Below are 18,361 nucleotides of genomic sequence, written 5' to 3' on the forward strand. Positions count from 1 at the left end.
ACTGCACAATAAAAAAAATCAAGAAATAGTGAAACTGTGGTCTCATACAAAAAAGTGAAAGACATTATGAAAAAACACTTAGCAAATATAGAAAAGAGAATGGAAAAAATGTGGAAAATAAACACACTAAATTAGTATCAAAGATCTGAGTCAAATTTTGTTCAAACTTTTCTTTAAAAATATAAAAGTATCCTCAAAAATAATAAGCAACAAAATTAGCACTGTAATCTACTAAATTATCCCTGGATTAAGACAAGAGTTTAAGTGGGGCCATTGTGAATAGCTTCTCCTACAAAGTATTTGAGCATGTTCTGCTCAAAATGAGCTTCCCTACTTGCCTATTTGGCTCTGAAATTTTCACCACTGTTATCTTAAAACAAAGCACCCAGAAATGTCTTTCCTGGAAATGTTCAAGAGTTATTCTGGGTTCTGAACTCAGGAAGTTATCCTATAGTTTTCAGGGAACTATATGAAAAGACAGATCAAGCACCCCATGGGCCACATGCAAAGCTAGTGTCCTTCCCTTGTACTATCTCTATGGCAGAGAGTGGGGTTATTTTACGGGGGTGGGAGGGTGTTTGACTTCTTTGTCTCTCTCCTCCCCTCTCCAATCTTAAAATTCTGCTTCCCTTGGGGGAAGTACCAAGATGGCCTTAATCCAGCCATTTTCCTCCCCTATAAATTCTTCCCTAAGAAAAATGGGGATCAGTAAAATGTATCAGCCTAGCAGAATGCTCACAAAATACGTGGTTGAAAACAATAGAATTATGAAATACTTCAGAGAAACAGAAAAAATGCTGAAGATGCATGTAAAGTGGCCTTTTTATTCTACACAGTGGTAATACAGCTCTAATAGAAATAATGTTTGGAGTAACTTGGAGGAAGGTATTTGAAGAATCCATCTTCTAATTATGTAGCAGTGGTATCTTATTACTATATAGCTATTGTTTTTGTTTTACTAAAGCATTTGTTGCTAAGTATAACAAAGTAAAAAGTTTACACCTACCCATTAATTTTACTTAACTATATATTTTCCAACAGCTCCAATTATATAGTCAGGACTTTCTTTCCTTAGGTGCCCTACAAGTGTTGAGATGAAGGATCTTTTTTAGCAATAACCTCAACTTATATCTCTGAAATCTCACCACACAGATAACAATGCCCATTTGAGTTCCAGACCATTTTCTAGCACTGCCTTGGATCTGTGTCACCCCCAAGTGACACCTTGAAAATTGTTTCTCAGTAATTTTGCCTTTTCTTGCTTACTGAATGTTCTATAGAAGTCAATAAGCAGAAACTGTTCTTCAAAATAATGTTTTTCTCTGTCAGCAACCTCAGGTGCATAATGTGAACCATGGGATATACCAATATTAATATGCTAAAGATAAAACTTGTACTCTAGTAAACATATATGATTTATCTTAGCATATGTAATTACATATTATTTTTGTTTTATGATTGAAGTAGAAACTTGTGAGCACTTTAAAAGGCAAAGTAGCAATCAGGAGATAAAGTACTCAAATACCCAGAACCCAGATCTTTAGAGAAATAACCTTTACCAGTTACTTAGTGCTAATGAGATCCTAGCTTTCACCCCAGAAAAATGTTTACAGGTATAAAACATAATAACAACTAAGAGAGATTTTATAAAACCTATAATCAGATGAGATTGGCTATTAAGAAGAAATACATAAATATTCCTTAGGGGTTTTGCTATGTTTCCAATTGACATTAGAGAAGAAAATAAAATATCATTTCAATCCATATAACTAGAATCATGCAAGTAATAGGAAATAAAAAGAGAGAAAAGGGGGAATGTGAAGTGAATAATGAAAAATAAAGAAGGAAAAACTTTTTTCCTCTACAGACCCAAGCCAGCAAAAGAAAAATCAATTTTAATTCAATATCTTCAAAGCCATTTAAGGAGAAGGCAGAGTTTTCTGTTGAGAATAATAACAATCTCTGTGTCAATTTATTCCTAAGCAGTTAAGCTTGAAGCAAATTGGCAAATTGAAGGTAACAGAAAAAATATAAGCAATATGGAAGTCTTCATCAATATAACCTTAGATGATTAATATTAACTTTGAAGAGCCAACTATCATATACCTATGGTCCATTTCAATCTTCTTCTCTGAATATTTGAGTCATGAATTTCAAATTAAATTCTGTTCATCCAACACAGTTCTCCAACCACGTTTCCCAAAGGGGGGATACAAATTTCACATCATAATGACCAGCTTACTTGCCATCCCTTAATACTTTGCAATCATAGAACCAGAAACTCCTCTTATTCAACTACTAAAGATGACAATTCAGTGGAAACGTAAAGTTTATTCAACTTTTTTGCTAAAGGAACTTCCCATATAACCCAGAGCACTTCTTAGGGAAGCAATAAAGTAGCCCAAACTCCCTCTATGTATCAAAAGATTGAAATGTGCAGAAATTGAAAACTCCAGAGTTGAAACTGAACACTTAAGATTCTTGTTAGCATTATTTAGAAGCTCAACTCTACAAAATCTTCTCAAGCTGAAATCCTGTTTGGTCTGAATATTTACGATAAACAAAATATTTCCTTGTCTTGTCCTCAAATTCTAGTGTTAAAAAAGGAAAAAAGGAAAGTTCAAATTGCCTTGAAGTAAAAGACCAGATATTATCTATTCATATTCCAGTTCAAATACTGCCTATCTGACCCCACACACCAGGACCAAACACATGAACCCTGCATCCTAGCTAGGAGTGGCATTCAGCAATACTAACAGTCAGCATGAGGAGCATGCAGAATTTTTAAAAAATAAAATCTGCTCATTTGTTTTCAAAAAGAAATCAATCACATGTAATGAGATTTTAATAATACTAATATAACCGGAAGGATCAAACAAATGAATAAACTACAGACTTATTTACTTTAAAAAGAAACTCAGCTTGCTTCTCACAAAGGAAAACTGCAACTTTCTCATATTCTATTACTGGTTGACTACTTTGGTATATCCCTGATCTGGAATTTTGTTACCAAGAAGTCTTTAAATAAAAAAACTTAATGGACATAATTAGTTGATATATTAGAGGGTAAAAATCCAAATAATTTTATCAGTTTCACAGTGGTATCCAGAATAAAACATCAGCAAAAAGATTCAAACTTATTTCTCATTTATCTTACAACCATAAAGAAAAAGAGAGATGTCATCCCCAAAAGGTGAGCTAAGAATCTTTGTCTGTGCCTGTCAGTCACACTTTTCAATCTCTTTGAGTGATCATTTAATTCAAAATCCTATTTCTCGAATAGTAAAACTTAATTTGTTGTTTCTGAGTCATTGTACTCCTTAGTTAAAACTCACCGGTTTGCAGGGCCTGCCTTTAAAAAGGAGTCTCTTCTTGGATGGATTTGCTCAAATCTTGTTCTTGGTTCTTTACAAAGCCACACTCATGTTACTCGCCACTTCTTCGGCTGATTTTAAACATTGTCCAGTGAACAGATCGTATTGGCGTTCTAAGACTTCTCTGCTGTCTCCACCCCCTCTGCTCAAAGCACCAATCAGGTTTGTGGAAAAAATAATATCATTTTATTGAGCTATGAGGAGAGATGCAATTTTTGGAAGCCTACCTTATTAGTGATTAAAAAAATAAAAACGCAGCAGTTACTTGGTCTTTTATTGATCAGAAACAAGAATAATGCTGTCTGCTGACTATTCTTAAAGACACCATATCCTTGTTTTTTTCTTTTTAGATTTAGAAGCCCCAGATTAATCTGTAAACAATCAGGAATTAAATCGGAAAGATTTAGTGTTTTATCTACTTGGGCAATTTTTGAAAAAAGGAAAAGATATTCTCCAATTTCTTCATATAAATGACAGATTAAAACTAGGAAGAGGGAGAAAGGAAAGCTCACACATAAATGTTTAAAGCTAAAAATTTAATGCTGTGTCTTGACCTGTTTTATAGCCCTACAAATCTGTTAGGATTGCAAATGAGGTCTCTGTTCTTTGGCATTAAGCAATCACAAGACTGACTCCCCGTCATTGGTGCTGTACTTAATGTTTAACAGCCATTATTCTGCTACAGCTCCAGACAACAGTACCATACCGTATTGATAACTCACCATATTGTTAATATTGCAATTTAGAATTTATTTTTTTGGGGGGGTCACACCCGGCAGTGCTCAGGGTTATTCCTGGCTCCAGGCTCAGAAATTGCTCCTGGCAGGCACGGGGACCATATGGGACGCCGGGATTCAAACCGATGACCTCTGCATGAAAGGCAAACGCCTTACCTCCATGCTATCTCTCTGGCCCCCGCAATTTAGAATTTATTAACTCTTATAGGACACACTACTTTAGTCTTTTATAGAATCTTTTGAAATGCTTTTTAACTAAATCGGCAAATGATCCTTCCTTAACCACCACAATAAAATTGCTTCAAGGAAGTGTATTGGAGAAGTTTAAAAAAAATAATAATTAATTATTATAATTTAAATAAATTAAAAATTAATTATTAATAAAAAACAATAACTTAGGGGTCACAGCCGTGGAGCAGTAGTAGGACATTTGTCTTGCACATGGCTGACCTAGGATGGATGGCGGTTAGATCCCCAGGTGTCCCAGATGGTCCCCCAAGCCAGCAGTGATTTCTTAGTGCATAGCCAGGAGTAACCCCTGAGGGTCCCTGGGTGTGGCCCAAAAAACAAACAAACAAACAATATATATATATATAATAAATTACTTAGGCAAGCCTCTTAAAACATAGAAAGATTATTTTAAAATAACTTCCCCCCAAAAAATAATTCCATAATTAAATATCTTGTCCTATCAACTCTATAATTGAATTTTTCTCATTGTGTGATCCATCTTTTCAAAAATTTTATCTTTGATGCTAGAGAATTCTATCAATTGAGCAAATACTTTGCATGCTAGAGGTTTGGATTTCTCTCCAATACTGCATGATCTCCTGTTCATGAAGGAGTAATGCCTAAACACTAAGCCAGGAGCATCTGAAAACAACCAGGGATAGTACAGGGTTTAAGCACCTGTTTTAAATGTAGAGGACTGTGGTTTGAGCCTGGTCACCACAAATGGTGTCCTGAAAGAGGCCAAGAATAATTCCTGAGGATATAATCAGTAGTGACCCCTAGGCATAGCAGGTGTGACCAATAAAGCCAAACACCTATCACCAAAAAATTACCTGTATTGAGGTATTAATGAAATAAAATTATAAAGTAAAGCTATATATTATAATAATTTGATAAATGTGAAAGTATTTTCTTACATATACTTACCACCTATATCACTTTATTCCAAAATATGTATGAGTTTTTACATATTATTATATACATATGTATATTGTATTGATGAACTCACTTTATTTATGAATTAACTTCAACAAATTTCAGTTATTCAATGCAACCTGATCAGCCCAACTCACCAGTAAGAGACAATATTTATTTATAGTTAAATTTTTATACCCTCTCCTCCTTTCCCTTTTACCCCAGTCCCTAACAACTTTTTTACTTTTCTTCTTTTAATTTAATTTTTATTTAAATTATACCTTTAAATGATACTTTGTAGTATTTTTTTTTTACTCTGGCTTTCTTCACTTGATATGATGTCTGCAAGGTCCATCTGAGTTGTAGTATATGGCAAGATTTCTGTCTTGCTTGTGGCTGAATTATTTTGCTATTGTTGTGTGTGTGTTGTGTATGTAGGATACAATATCACATCTTTATCTTTCATCTGTTGATAAATGCTTTATTCTATCTTGAATATTGATATGATTCTATTTCTCCAAGCTTCCATAAACGATATCTTACCTTATCTTCCCTTCATCCACATACCTATTACCTGAAGACAAAAATGCCTTGTTTTTAGAAGTCTGAAATTGAAAATTTGTGGTTTATTTTTAACTTAAAAGTTGTAATGTTTCTCAATAAAAACAAAGATAATATGTACAAATGGGAGAGGAAATATAACTAAGAAATAATATTTTCACTTTTTTCTGGTTTTATATGGCTTTATAGTTATATTTTTGCTTGAAACAAAATAAAATTTCTAAATTACAAATTCAGCAGAATCAAGTTAAAACATCAGCTAGATTTATAATCTATATGAAAAGAAAACCAATGATCTTGGAAATTAAAGTACAAATGTCAAAAGAGAGGCCAAATTGTTGGAATTCTAAGGAGAGAGACACCAATGGTTTAAACGATGTTAACATTCTACTTGTACTACTAAGTACAAGTGTTCATATGACTAAAGAATAATATAGCAGCATTATATCTGTAAACGATGACTTAAATACTTTTGTAATCTATACCACAACACTTAATTTTTAAAGAGAATAGCTTTCAGTTTTTATCTAACATAAATATGAAAATATGCTTGGTTATAGAGGTACAACAGAAACTAGACAGACAGGCTTGCCACAGAATTTACTTATTAACAGATGTGCCAATTAATGCACAAAATTAATCTTTGCTCCTTCAAGATTACATTGCCAATGCTAATAGCCTGCTTCCTGCAGCCATTTCAGGTCTGTATCTGGGTGGAGACAGGGACCTTCCAGTCCTTCCTATCAACCCTCTTCCTCTCAAACTGTGTGGACACTAGTGTATCTGTGTGAAGACATTTCAATGTATATCATATAGTTCGAGCAGATTGAATCTAACACTTCTTTCTCTTAGAAAATGTACAGCTCAAAACCCAGCTGAGCAAACCAATGCAATATTTTTATAATACTTAGGTAACCTCGTTTGTTTAAAAAAATAATCTCTAAAGCAGACATATATATATATATATAAATCACCTTTTATACAAACAGTTCAATAGATCACTGTCATAAACACCCTAAAATTCCAGCATTACAGCCCACCAACGCAAAGAACAATTGGGAAAACAATGGAAGACACCTGGAGTTGGGGGATACAGAAAGACGTCCTGGCAAATTTCCAAGCCCACAACACTGCCTGAGCATTACAGATGAGGACCTAAAATCAACACTTAATGTAAGCCCACAACACTGCCTGAGCATTACAGATGAGGACCTAAAATCAACACTTAATGTTTTAGCAATAGAAATTAAGAATTTGGGGCCGGGTAGGTGGCGCTGGAGGTAAGGTGTCTGCCTTGCAAGCACTAGCCAAGGAAGGACCGCAGTTCGATCCCCCGGCGTCCCATATGGTCCACCCAAGCCAGGGGCGATTTCTGAGCACATAGCCAGGAGTAACCCCTGAGCGTCAAACGGGTGTGGCCCAAAAACCAAAAAAAAAAAAAAAAAAAGAATTCACTACCCATTAAATTAGAAATCTATAGATGAACAATACAACCAACTCAAAGAAGAACTCTGTGAGATGAAAGAATCCATACAAATGGAACTGATAAAAGAAAAAAAGAAGTTAGCAAGCCACTGTAGCAGAATTACACAGGTGGAGAATAGCTTAGATGAACTTGAAGACAAATTACAAGCCAGCAGTGTTAAAGAAATCAAAAAAGAAAGTAGAGAAAAAGCATTGGAAGAAAATGTAGGTCTTAATGAACAAAAACAAACAAACAAAAAAAAATCTCCAAATTATAGGAGTACCAGAAGGGGAGGAAAAGGGGAAAGGGGAAGAACAAATAATAAGGGAAATAATAGCAGAGAACTTTCCCACTCTCTGGAAAGAGGTTGCTGTACAAATCCAAGAGGTAAAATGAGGTGCCAAACAAAATAAGAACTAACAGAACAACACCTAGATATATACTAATAAAAATGGCAAAAGAAAAAAGAGAGAGAGAGAGAGAAAGAGAGAGAAAGAAGGACTCTTAAAAGCAGTAAGGAGAAAAAACCTCAAGTATAAAGGAAATAGCACAAAAATCAAAATAGATCTTTCATCTCAAACAATACAGTCAAGAAAAAAGTGGAATGACATAGTCCAACTACTGAATGAAAGAAACTTTCATCTTAGAAACTACCAGCAAAACTTTCATTTACATGGGAGGGAAGGTTAAAAACATTTTCAGGCGAAAAAGAGCTCACGATATTAGTGCTAACCAAACTGACTCTAAATGAATTACACAAAGACCAATTACATAAGCCAAATACTCAATTGAAACAATAAAAGCCCTACACAATATAATGGCACAACAACCCTTTCTGTCAATAGTTTGCTTAAATGTCAGTGGATTAAACTCTCCCATCAAAAGGCACAGAGTAGTGGGTTGAATCAAAAAAACACAATCCAGACATCTCCCTGAAGAAAACACAATAAAAAGATCAGGATAGACACAGGCTCAGAGAAAATGATTAAAAAACAATTATACGGGGCCGGCGAGGTGGTGCTAGAGGTAAGGTGTCTGCCTTGCAAGCGCTAGCCAAGGAAAGGACCGCGATTCGATCCCCCGGCATCCCATATGGTCCCCCCAAGCCAGGGGCAATTTCTGAGCACTTAGCCAGGAGTAACCCCTGAGTATCAAATGGGTGTGGCCCGAAAAACCAAAAAAAAAAAAAAAAAAACAATTATACAATCCACTGTAAAACAAAAATAGTTAGGACAGCCAAACTTGTATCAGACTGAATTGCTTTCAACCTCAAGAATGTTCTTAAAGACAAAGATGGACATTATTTATGGATCAGAGGAACAACAGACTAAAAAATATTAACTCAGTTATGCACCAAATGTAGAACCAGCAAAATGTATGAGCTTTAGCTGACAAACCTAGAGAAACATATGAATGGAAACATGATAGTGGAAGATTTCAATACGCTATTATCACCACTAGACAGAATACTAGCAAAGACATAAGAGCTGTAATGAGAAACTAGAAGAACTAGGATTAATGTATCTACCCAGGGTCTTTCATGCTCAAAATGCTGAGTATGCATTCTTCTCAAGTGCATATAAAACCTTCTTTAGAATAGACCATTTTTTAGGACACAAATCACAAATATAAAAATTATACTGAGCGGTCCTGCCGTGGTACTAGCCATCTGCCTGTCCCCGGGACTGCCCCTAACCCAGGCGCACCCGCTGCTCGGCAAGAGGGGCCAGCAGGAGCGCCATGGCCTGCATCCTGAAGCCTCTGAAAATAAGAACCAAATTCAACTAAAAGAAGTGTTCATCCGGCTTTTTTCCTGGGGTTGATTCTGGGGCCTTTTGGCTTTAGCCTCTTCCACGGAATAAAAGCTGTTTTCTTCAGAAGCCTGACTGCCTCTTAGCTTTCCTCCCACCACATTCACCTCAGAACCACCTGCTGAACAGGTAACAGATGTGTGGTCCGAGCTGGTGGAGAAAGGCCTCATCCTCCATCCCTCCATCAGTCAACCCCATCAAGGGCAGTTTGCAACAGAAGACAATAATCAACTTTGGAATTAGCTTCACCTGGGGATACTCTGGGGTAAATCCTGAATCTGTACTGAGGAATTATTCCTGACAGTGTTTGGGACAGAAAAACAGTCATTCAAAAGGACATATGCGAGAAATAGCTGACTGTGGGGACTGCCAGGTGAAGTATTGATTGCTTCACCTGCAGAGTCTCTGCCCTGCTGTGCTTCTTCTGAGGAAACTGAGGACCTGAAGGGAGCCCTGTCCTTGCTTCTCTGTCTTTTCTGAATTCTTGAAGCTCTCCACAGAGCCCTGGGAAGCAAACCCCAAAAAAACTGCATTCTGAAGCTACCCAGTGAGCAAGTGAGTGAGTAAGAAATGGCTGACTTTACAAACCCAGAAAGAGGAAGCCGCTGAACTCTGCTAGAACTCAGATGCCAGCACCCCTATCTGCCTGTCTTCTGTGCTGTGCTCCATTTTCGGCCTGATTTCATCCTGTGTGTGGCTCATCCACAGAGGGTTTGCCTTCCCTGGAATTTTCCCTGGAGCTGAGCTTACACGCCCAGAGGGGAAGCCACTGAACTCTGCTGTAACTAAGATGCCAGCACCCATATCTGCCTATCTTCTGTGCTGTGCTCCATTTTCAGCCTGATTTCATCCTGTGTGTGGCTCATCTGAGAACGGCTCACCTTCCTTGGAGCCTTCCCTGGAGGTGAGTTTACAAGCCCAGAAAGGGTGGAGCCAGAGGAGACGGCTGATCTACTTTGCTTCCCGGCCATGCACATCATTTAGCCAATGAATACAACCACAACACGTAGAAAAACCCACAATACAAGTGTGACAATGGGGAAATAACGCAGGCCAGCGTCAGACATAGAGAAAGACGATGGCAACTCTGATGACTTGAACATGACCAACCAACTAGTCAGTCTCTCAGATAAGGAGTTTAGAGTCGCAATATGGAAGATGTTCAAAGAACTCAAAGAAAGTATTGAAGAGAACACTAATAATAATCAAGAGAATATAAAGATAGAAATCAGAAAACTCCAAACTGAAATTTCAGGTCAAATAACAGGTCTGAAAAACTCAGTAGATGAATTGAAGAAAAACATGGTTGAGCTTTCCCACGGGTTAACAGCAGCTGAGGATAGAATTAGTACACTAGAAGATGAGATGAATAACAATTCCATACAGTAGAAGAAAGTGGGAAAAAAAAAGCCTTAAAGCAAATGATTAAACAATGGAAAAATTACTCAAAGAATAAGAACAGATGAAAATAGAAGTCTATGATAAGCTCAACAGAAAGAACTTAAGAATCATTGGAGTCCCAGAGACCCAGGAAGAAAATCTCCAGAAAGAATCAACAGTCAAGAACATCATTAAAGAGAAACTACCAGAGCTAATGAATACATGTGATCAAATCCTGCATGCCCGAAGAGTACCAACTAAAAGAGACCCCAGAAAAAACACCCCAAGACACATCCTAGTCACAGTGACGAATCCTACAGATAGAGACAGAATTCTGAAAGCAAGATCGAAAATAGAAATTACATTCAAGGGAACATCCTTGTGATTTACTGCAGACCTGTCACTGGAAACACTCAAGGCCAGAAGGCAGTGGTGGAACATAATAACAAAACTCAATGAAATAAATGCTTCGCCTAGAATACTGCACCCAGCAAAACTCACTTTCAGGTTTGAAGGAACAATACATGGTTTCACAGACAAACAATAGCTCAGAAACTTTACAGACTCAAACCCATTCTTAAAAGAAAAACTGAATGGCCTACTTTAAGACAAGACTGACCAACAGACACACCAAACTTCAATATAAAGATGGCAGTAACTCCAAGGGCAATTCTTTCTCTCAATGTCAATGGACTAAATGCACCAGTTACAAGACACAGAGTGGCTAAATGAAACAAAAAACTCAATCCAATCTTCTGCTGCCTACAAGAAACGCACATGAATAGTCAGAACAAACATAAACTCAAAATAAAAGGCAAGGTTTGGGTGGGGAGAAGGGAGATTTGGGACATTGGTGATGGGAATGTTGCACTGGTGATGGGTGGTGTTCTTTACATGACTGAAACCCAAATACAATCATGTACGTAATAAAGTTGGTTAAATAAAAAAAAAAGTCCAGACCCAATATTATTCTTATTGGTGGAAAACTGAAAGCATAGCCACTAAATCAGGCACTAGTCAAAGATGTCCTTTGTTTCCACTTTTATTCAACAAACTATTAGAAGTCTTCACAACAATCAGACAAGAGAAGGAAATTAGGGGCCGGAGAGATAGCATGGAGGTAAGGCATTTACCTTTCATGCAGAAGGTCATCAGTTCGAATCCCGGCATCCCATATGGTCCCCCGTGCATGCCAGGAGCAATTTTTGAGCACAGAGCCAGGAAAAACCCCTGAGAACTGCCGGGTGTGACCCAAAAACCACAAAAAAAAAGAGAAGGAAATTAAAAGAATCCAAATTAGAAAGGAGCATGTCAAACTATCTCTATTTGCAGGTGACATGATGATATACATTGAAGACCCTAAAGAGTCTACAGAAAAGCTCCTAAAAATAAACCAATACAGCAAAGTGGCTGGCTACAAAGTCAGTACACAAAAGACAGTTACATTCCTTTATACAAATTACTAAACTAAACATATCTGCACACACTCTTACACTATTTCCAAACACTTAAAGGGGATATGTATATTTCCTTCATATTTTTCTTTAGATGTATTATATCCTTATGCAAATGTAGTTTTCCTCGTCCCTTTTTTTTGATATGTTTAGTTTAGTAAAAAATTCTAGTAGATAAGTTTCTCTTGGGTTCTAAGTTCATGTTAGAACCAGGTTTTAGGGATTACTTAGCTTGTTATTTTTACCCCCAAATCCACAAGTATTATCATGTGGCATTGCTCCTTTTTGCATAGGCATATTAAAATGGGGAAATCTTACATAAAGAAAGAAGTTCTTATCTAATACAGATAGGAACCTCTAGATTTTATATTGCACATGGGCCTTTCACCCTGAACACTTGTCATAATGACTTGACTTAGATTTTAGTTTATTGACATCAACCATTCACCCCCGATCCTTGGATCCCATCTTTGGAACTGGCATGGTTTTCAACACCAACATCAAAAATGGAACTTCTACAGGAGAAGGCCATAATGCTACCCTGGCACCAATGTGCTCCAGGATGAGTTCATATGACACCCTAATAACTTGGAAACAGCAACCTCTTGCTTTCAGGACATGTTTTCTACCTTACCACCTAATAGTGAAATGAAACCAGAAGATGTTCCATGACACCCTGACTTTGACATGGGATCTTGCAAAAACCAAGATCTCTAGTTACAGAAGCCTGACTTCTACAATTGTGATTGATGAGAATTTTCCCTGGGACCATGAAGAAAGATTTTGTGTTAGACAACTTAGTATGCCTGGAGTCTGTTGTTGGTCTTATGACAAGGTACTTTATGGGTAGGGGCATCTTGTTTATAGGCCAATTTTCTGGACAATTTGATAGAGTTAAGAAAATTTCCAGGTATGACACAGGAAAGAAGAATCCAAACTTTATGAGTTCAAGAAAAACATGCTCATGAATAAATTCAGTACAGTGTTCCAGATAGGATAAAACAAAGAGAATTATGAATGTTTTTAGAAGGTCTTAATTGGGTTTCAAATGATTAGTGCTTGTATGAACATGAAGAAATTATGTGAGGATTTATAACAAAACCTGAATTAGACTTCTTTTTTTTTTTTTTGGTTTTTGGGCCACACCCGGCAATGCTCAGGGGTTACTCCTGGCTGTCTGCTCAGAAATAGCTCCTGGCAGGCATGGGGGACCATATGGGACACCAGAATTCGAACCAACCACCTTTGGTCCTGGATCAGCTGCTTGCAAGGCAAACACCGCTGTGCTATGTCTCGGGCCCTGAATTAGACTTCTTAATGAATCCAGACACCTGCATTTTAACAAACTCATTGGTACTATAATTAGATAATAGAAAACATTTATAGAAAACATTATAATGGCCATTATTGGTTTTATTCATATTTCATCTTATTATTTATATTTTGGCTACAAAATGTAGTGCTACTTAACAGACAGTGTAATTAAGAACTCTTGAGTTTATTTCAAAGGAGACTACATTTGACCTTAATTAATATTCCAGTTGTTATTCAGAGATAATTTAGGTTTTCATAAAGTGAAAGTTTGGAGGAATTCTTTCAAAATAAATTGTGTGAGCAATTCTCTAATATTAGTAAAACAATAAATGCAAAGAACATGGAATCCATCCTTTTCACATCTCAAATTTCCCTGAGTTGCAGCACAAGGTATTATCATGGCATCCAAAATTATGGTTTAATGGCTTCTCAGGTAATTGTTCACAATATCATTAAATCTGAAACATGGAATAAGCCATATACATTATCAAACCTTAATAAAGACCTATATATTTGGAGATAGTTATCACTACTACCTAGAAGATATTTTTTTACCTAATAACTATGGTGATAGTTTAAAAATAGAAGTGGTGATTGAAATAACAATGATAAACCCTAAAATACTAATTTCTACAACTTGTGGATGGATCTTATAAATCAAACGTGTGTGTATGTGAGAATGCTGTGTGTGAGTGCACGTATGCATGCATAAGAAAGACTATATTTGCCTGAGTGTGATTTATTCTGTAAGTCAGTGTACATAAATAGCCTTAAAACCTAGGTTTACAGGGGCCGGGCGGTGGCTCTAGTGGTAGGGAGTTTGCCTTGCATGTGCTAACCTAGGACGGACTGCAGTTTGAGTCCCCAGGTGTCCCATATGGTCCCCCAAGCAGGAGTGATTTCTGAGCACATAGCCAGGAGAAACCCCTGAGCATCACCGGGTGTGACCCAAAACCAAAAATAAAAAATAAAAAAATAAAAACAAAAACCTAGATTTACAGAAATATATCATCTTACATCAAATTTCCAATTTTTCCCATAAACCATGTTTTACCTTATTCAGTGCTATTATTCCATCCTTCACTCATATAAAATTTCCTAAAATTCCCTGGTCTATCAGTAGAAGACATTTAGGGCTAGGATGTTGGGGTTTGTTCCCATATTCTTTCCCAAAAATCCCACAGAAGAGTTTATAAAAGCAACCAAGGAAATAGCATAAGAGTTGCTGGCACACCCTCTATTGATCTTCAATTTACAAATTTTTATGTCCAAAAGAAGCAACAAGAAAGAGAAAATCAAAACCAGCTGAAATATTACAAGGCACAATCATAAGCACTTCCCTGGAAAGGGCGCGACTGCTAAATGTCACAATTAAATGGAGTATAAAGCATATCAGGTAAGAAAATTTCAAAAGGAGTGGTGTGAGTGTGTGTTTTGAAGAAAACTTATAAAAGTTCTCATCGATTTGACTCTCTGGAGATTTTCATGGCGCAACATGCATAGCACCTTCCCTCCACAGTTTTAGAGGGGAGAAACATGATGTAAGTGATATTTTAAGGCTTTTTTAAAAATGAACTAAAATTTTCATTCAGACATAATTATAGAACTCCTCTTTCAAAACCCTCAAAATATATTTCAACAGTAAGAAGAAAATTTCCCAAATTTTCCATCGTAATTAGGAACATTAATAGGATATCCAGTTAGTTAATAGATATGGATATCAAGTTCCTATATATGACATATAAACTATACATTTTATAAAAATTATTTTGCTCTTTATTACATAATTCTTAACTCAAAGAAATCCATGCAAATATCCTTGATTATTTTTGTCTCTAAAATCTTTTTTTGTAGGGTTAGCCCACACCCAGCAGTTCTGAAAACTTTCTCCTGGATCTGTGCAGGGGTTACTCAACTGAGTTCCAAGGATCATCTGAAGTGCCTGAGAGCAAACCTGGGTCTACCATTGTGCAAGGCAAATGTACCACTTGCTGTACTATTGCTCTGGCTTTCTAATAATCCTTTTTTTAATCACCATCCTACTTTTTATTCCTCTTCTCTCCCTCATGATTGAAGTCCATCTTTTCTTCTAATTTGATTTCCACTGTGGACTGTCTTTTGCCTTTATAGTGCCATGACTCTATGATATTCTTTAAATTGACTGTAATTATGCATAATTTAAATAAAAGTAGAAAGCAAGAATGTTAAACTTAAGTCTCTATGAATACATAGATATTAGTATGTCAGTCAAAGAATTTGTTTATTCTGGGCTGGAGCAATAGCACAGCGGGTAAGAAGTTTGCCCTGCACAAGGCTGACCCAAGTTTGATTCTCGCATCTCATATGATTCCATGAGCATCACCAGAAATCACCACTGAGTGCAAAGCCAGGAGTAAACCCTGGGTGCCACCAGGTGTGACCTAAAAAACAAAAAAATGGTTTTTTTATATTATTTGAACACTGTGATTACAAAGTTGTTCATAATTGAGTTTAAGTCTTATACTATACAACCAGCCTTCACCCATGAACATTTTACTCCTTTCTCTCTGCTAAATAAAAAAGGAGGAAGAAGAAGAGGAGGAGAAAGAAAGAAAGAAAGAAAGAAAGAAAGAAAGAAAGAAAGAAAGAAAGAAAGAAAGAAAGAAAGAAAGAAAGAAAGAAAGAAAGAAAGAAAGAAAGAAAGAAAGAAAGAAAGAAAGAAAGAAAGAAAGAAAGAAAGAAAGAAAGAAAGAAAGAAAGAAAGAAAGAAAGAAAGAAAGAAAGAAGGAAGGAAAGAAAGAAAGAAAGAAGGAAAGAAAGAAGGAAAGAAAGAAAGAAAGAAAGAAAGAAAGAAAGAAAGAAAGAAAGAAAGAAAGAAAGAAAGAAAGAAAGAAAGAAAGAAAGAAAGAAAGAAAGCAGAAAGAAAGAAAGAAAGCAGAAAGAAAGAAAGAAAGAAAGAAAGAAGAAAGAAGGAAGAAAGAACGAAAGAAATAAAGAAAGAAAGAAAGAAGAAAGAAAGAACGAAAGAAAGAAAGAAAGAAAGAAAGAAAGAAAGAAAGAAAGAAAGAAAGAAAGAAGAAAGAAAGAAGGAAGGAAGGAAGGAAAGAAAGAAAAAAGAAAGAAAGAAAGAAAGAAAGAAAGAAAGAAAGAAAGAAAGAAAGAAAGAAAGAAAGGAAAGAAAGAAAGAAAGAAAGAAAGAAAGAAAGAAAGAAAGAAAGAAGAAGGAAAGAAAGAAAGAAAGAAAGAAAGAAAGAAAGAAAGAAAGAAAGAAAGAAAGAAAGAAAGAAAGAAAGAAAGAAAGAAAGAAAGAAAGAAAGAAAGAAAGAAAGAAAGAAAGAAAGAAAGAAAGAAAGAAAGAAAGAAAGAAAGAAAGAAAGAAAGAAAGAAAGAAAGAAAGAAGGAAGGAAGGAAGGAAAGAAAGAAAAAAAGAAAGAAAGAAAGAAAGAAAGAAAGAAAGAAAGAAAGAAAGAAAGAAAGAAAGAAAGAAAGAAAGAAAGAAAGAAAGAAAGAAAGAAAGAAAAAGAAGAAGAAGAAAGAAGAAGACAAAAAATATCTCACCATAGATATGCCAATGTTAAAAATAATGAAAGATGGTTTTTTAAAGATTACCTGCCCTATAAATGTTGATTTTTATGCCTTTAAAATCTTTTTTCAGCTATGAATATTTATTTTGAAAAAAGAAAAAAATTATTTTGAAAAATACAAATTCTACAGTAGGAAAATATGTGAAATATTTTTAATATAAGTTACTTTATTTAAAGACCATGTATACAGGGCTGGAGCGGTAGCGCAAGTAGTAGGGCATTTGCTTTGCATGTGCTAACATAGAATGGACTGCGGTTTGATTCCCCAGCTATCCCAATGGTCCCCCAAGCCAGGAGTGATTTCTAAGCTCGTAGCCAGAATAACCTCTGAGTGTCACAAGGTGTGGCAAAAACAAACAAACAAACAAAAAACAAAAAACCCATGTATACATAGTTGATATGGTTGATCATAATACATTTGTTTCCAGATAAGTTGAAATGAAATTATTAAAAAAGAAAAAGAAACAATGCATACTTTGTATGTTTTAGTGTTTGCTATTGGAAATGGAAATCGTGTTTCAATTGATTAAAAAAATCCCTGCTTAAAATTTCAGCATTTGGTTTCTCTAATATTACTAAAATTGATTACTCTCTTTCTGAATTAAAGCTTTCTGGGAGTATAGAGAAAGAAAGTTGATCTAAAATTATATTGAAAGTAGATGTTTTTTTTAATCTTCCCACAAACTGTGAGGATTTCATGTTTGTATTGACAAAGGGATCGTTGATGGTATAAACCTTATACTGGCAATGCAGTTGAGAAGAGGCCAAAATACGGGAAATTTCTCTCCAGGGTGTTGCAAATGAAAGGCTTTCCTCTAATAAGATCAAGTAATTGGACTGAGAAGAGTTGTTGAATTAATTCAGAAAAGGATTAAAACTTTTTGAAGAGTTTCCAACACTGATTCAGCTTGGAGGCAGATCTGGACATAGTTTAGCAACATGGATTTTCCACAACAGTGAGACTTATGACTGGACCAATTCAGTTAGCCTTTTAAAGAAACTACCTCCAAGCCAACTTATCTATAATGTACACAAACAAGTGTAATGAGCACTTTATAAATACCAATGAGGCACATTGATAGGATAGATATTTTTTTTGTGACCATTTCAATGATTAGGTTTTAGATATCAACAAAATTTTTCTCTTGTACTTAAAGTATTTTTAATATTCTTTTTCTTAAGAACAATGTTCTATAACTATGAATATTTGGAAGCTCGAAAGCAATGAATTTACAGAAAGAGGTTGGAGAGATAGCACAGCGGTAGGGTGTTTGCCTTGCATGCAGCTAGCCCAGGACAGACCGGGGTTTGATTCCCAGCATACCATATGGTCCCCTGAGCCTGCTAGGATCGATTACTGGGTGCAGAGCCTGGAGTAACCCCTGAAAACTGCCAGGTTGCCCCCCCCCCCGCAAAAAAAGGAATTTACAGAAAGCAAGCATGCATGCATTCTTTATTTTTGTGCTTGAGAAAGTGGAATTGAAGTTTTGAAATTTATGAGTTATAAAGTTTTGACTGGATTATTTCTTGACTGGACTAATCAGCAAAACAGCTTC

The 18,361-nt window shown here is 35.9% G+C and overlaps 1 pseudogene; it reads left to right on the forward strand.

Moving 5' to 3' along the window:
- Nucleotides 1–17,285: 17,285 nt before the first annotated feature.
- On the forward strand, nt 17,286–17,850 carry LOC125995723 (EEF1A lysine methyltransferase 2-like; annotated as a pseudogene).
- The last annotated feature ends 511 nt before the right edge of the window (nt 17,851–18,361 follow it).

This window comes from Suncus etruscus, chromosome 18 (assembly GCF_024139225.1).
Source record: "Suncus etruscus isolate mSunEtr1 chromosome 18, mSunEtr1.pri.cur, whole genome shotgun sequence".
Taxonomy (NCBI): domain Eukaryota; kingdom Metazoa; phylum Chordata; class Mammalia; order Eulipotyphla; family Soricidae; genus Suncus; species Suncus etruscus.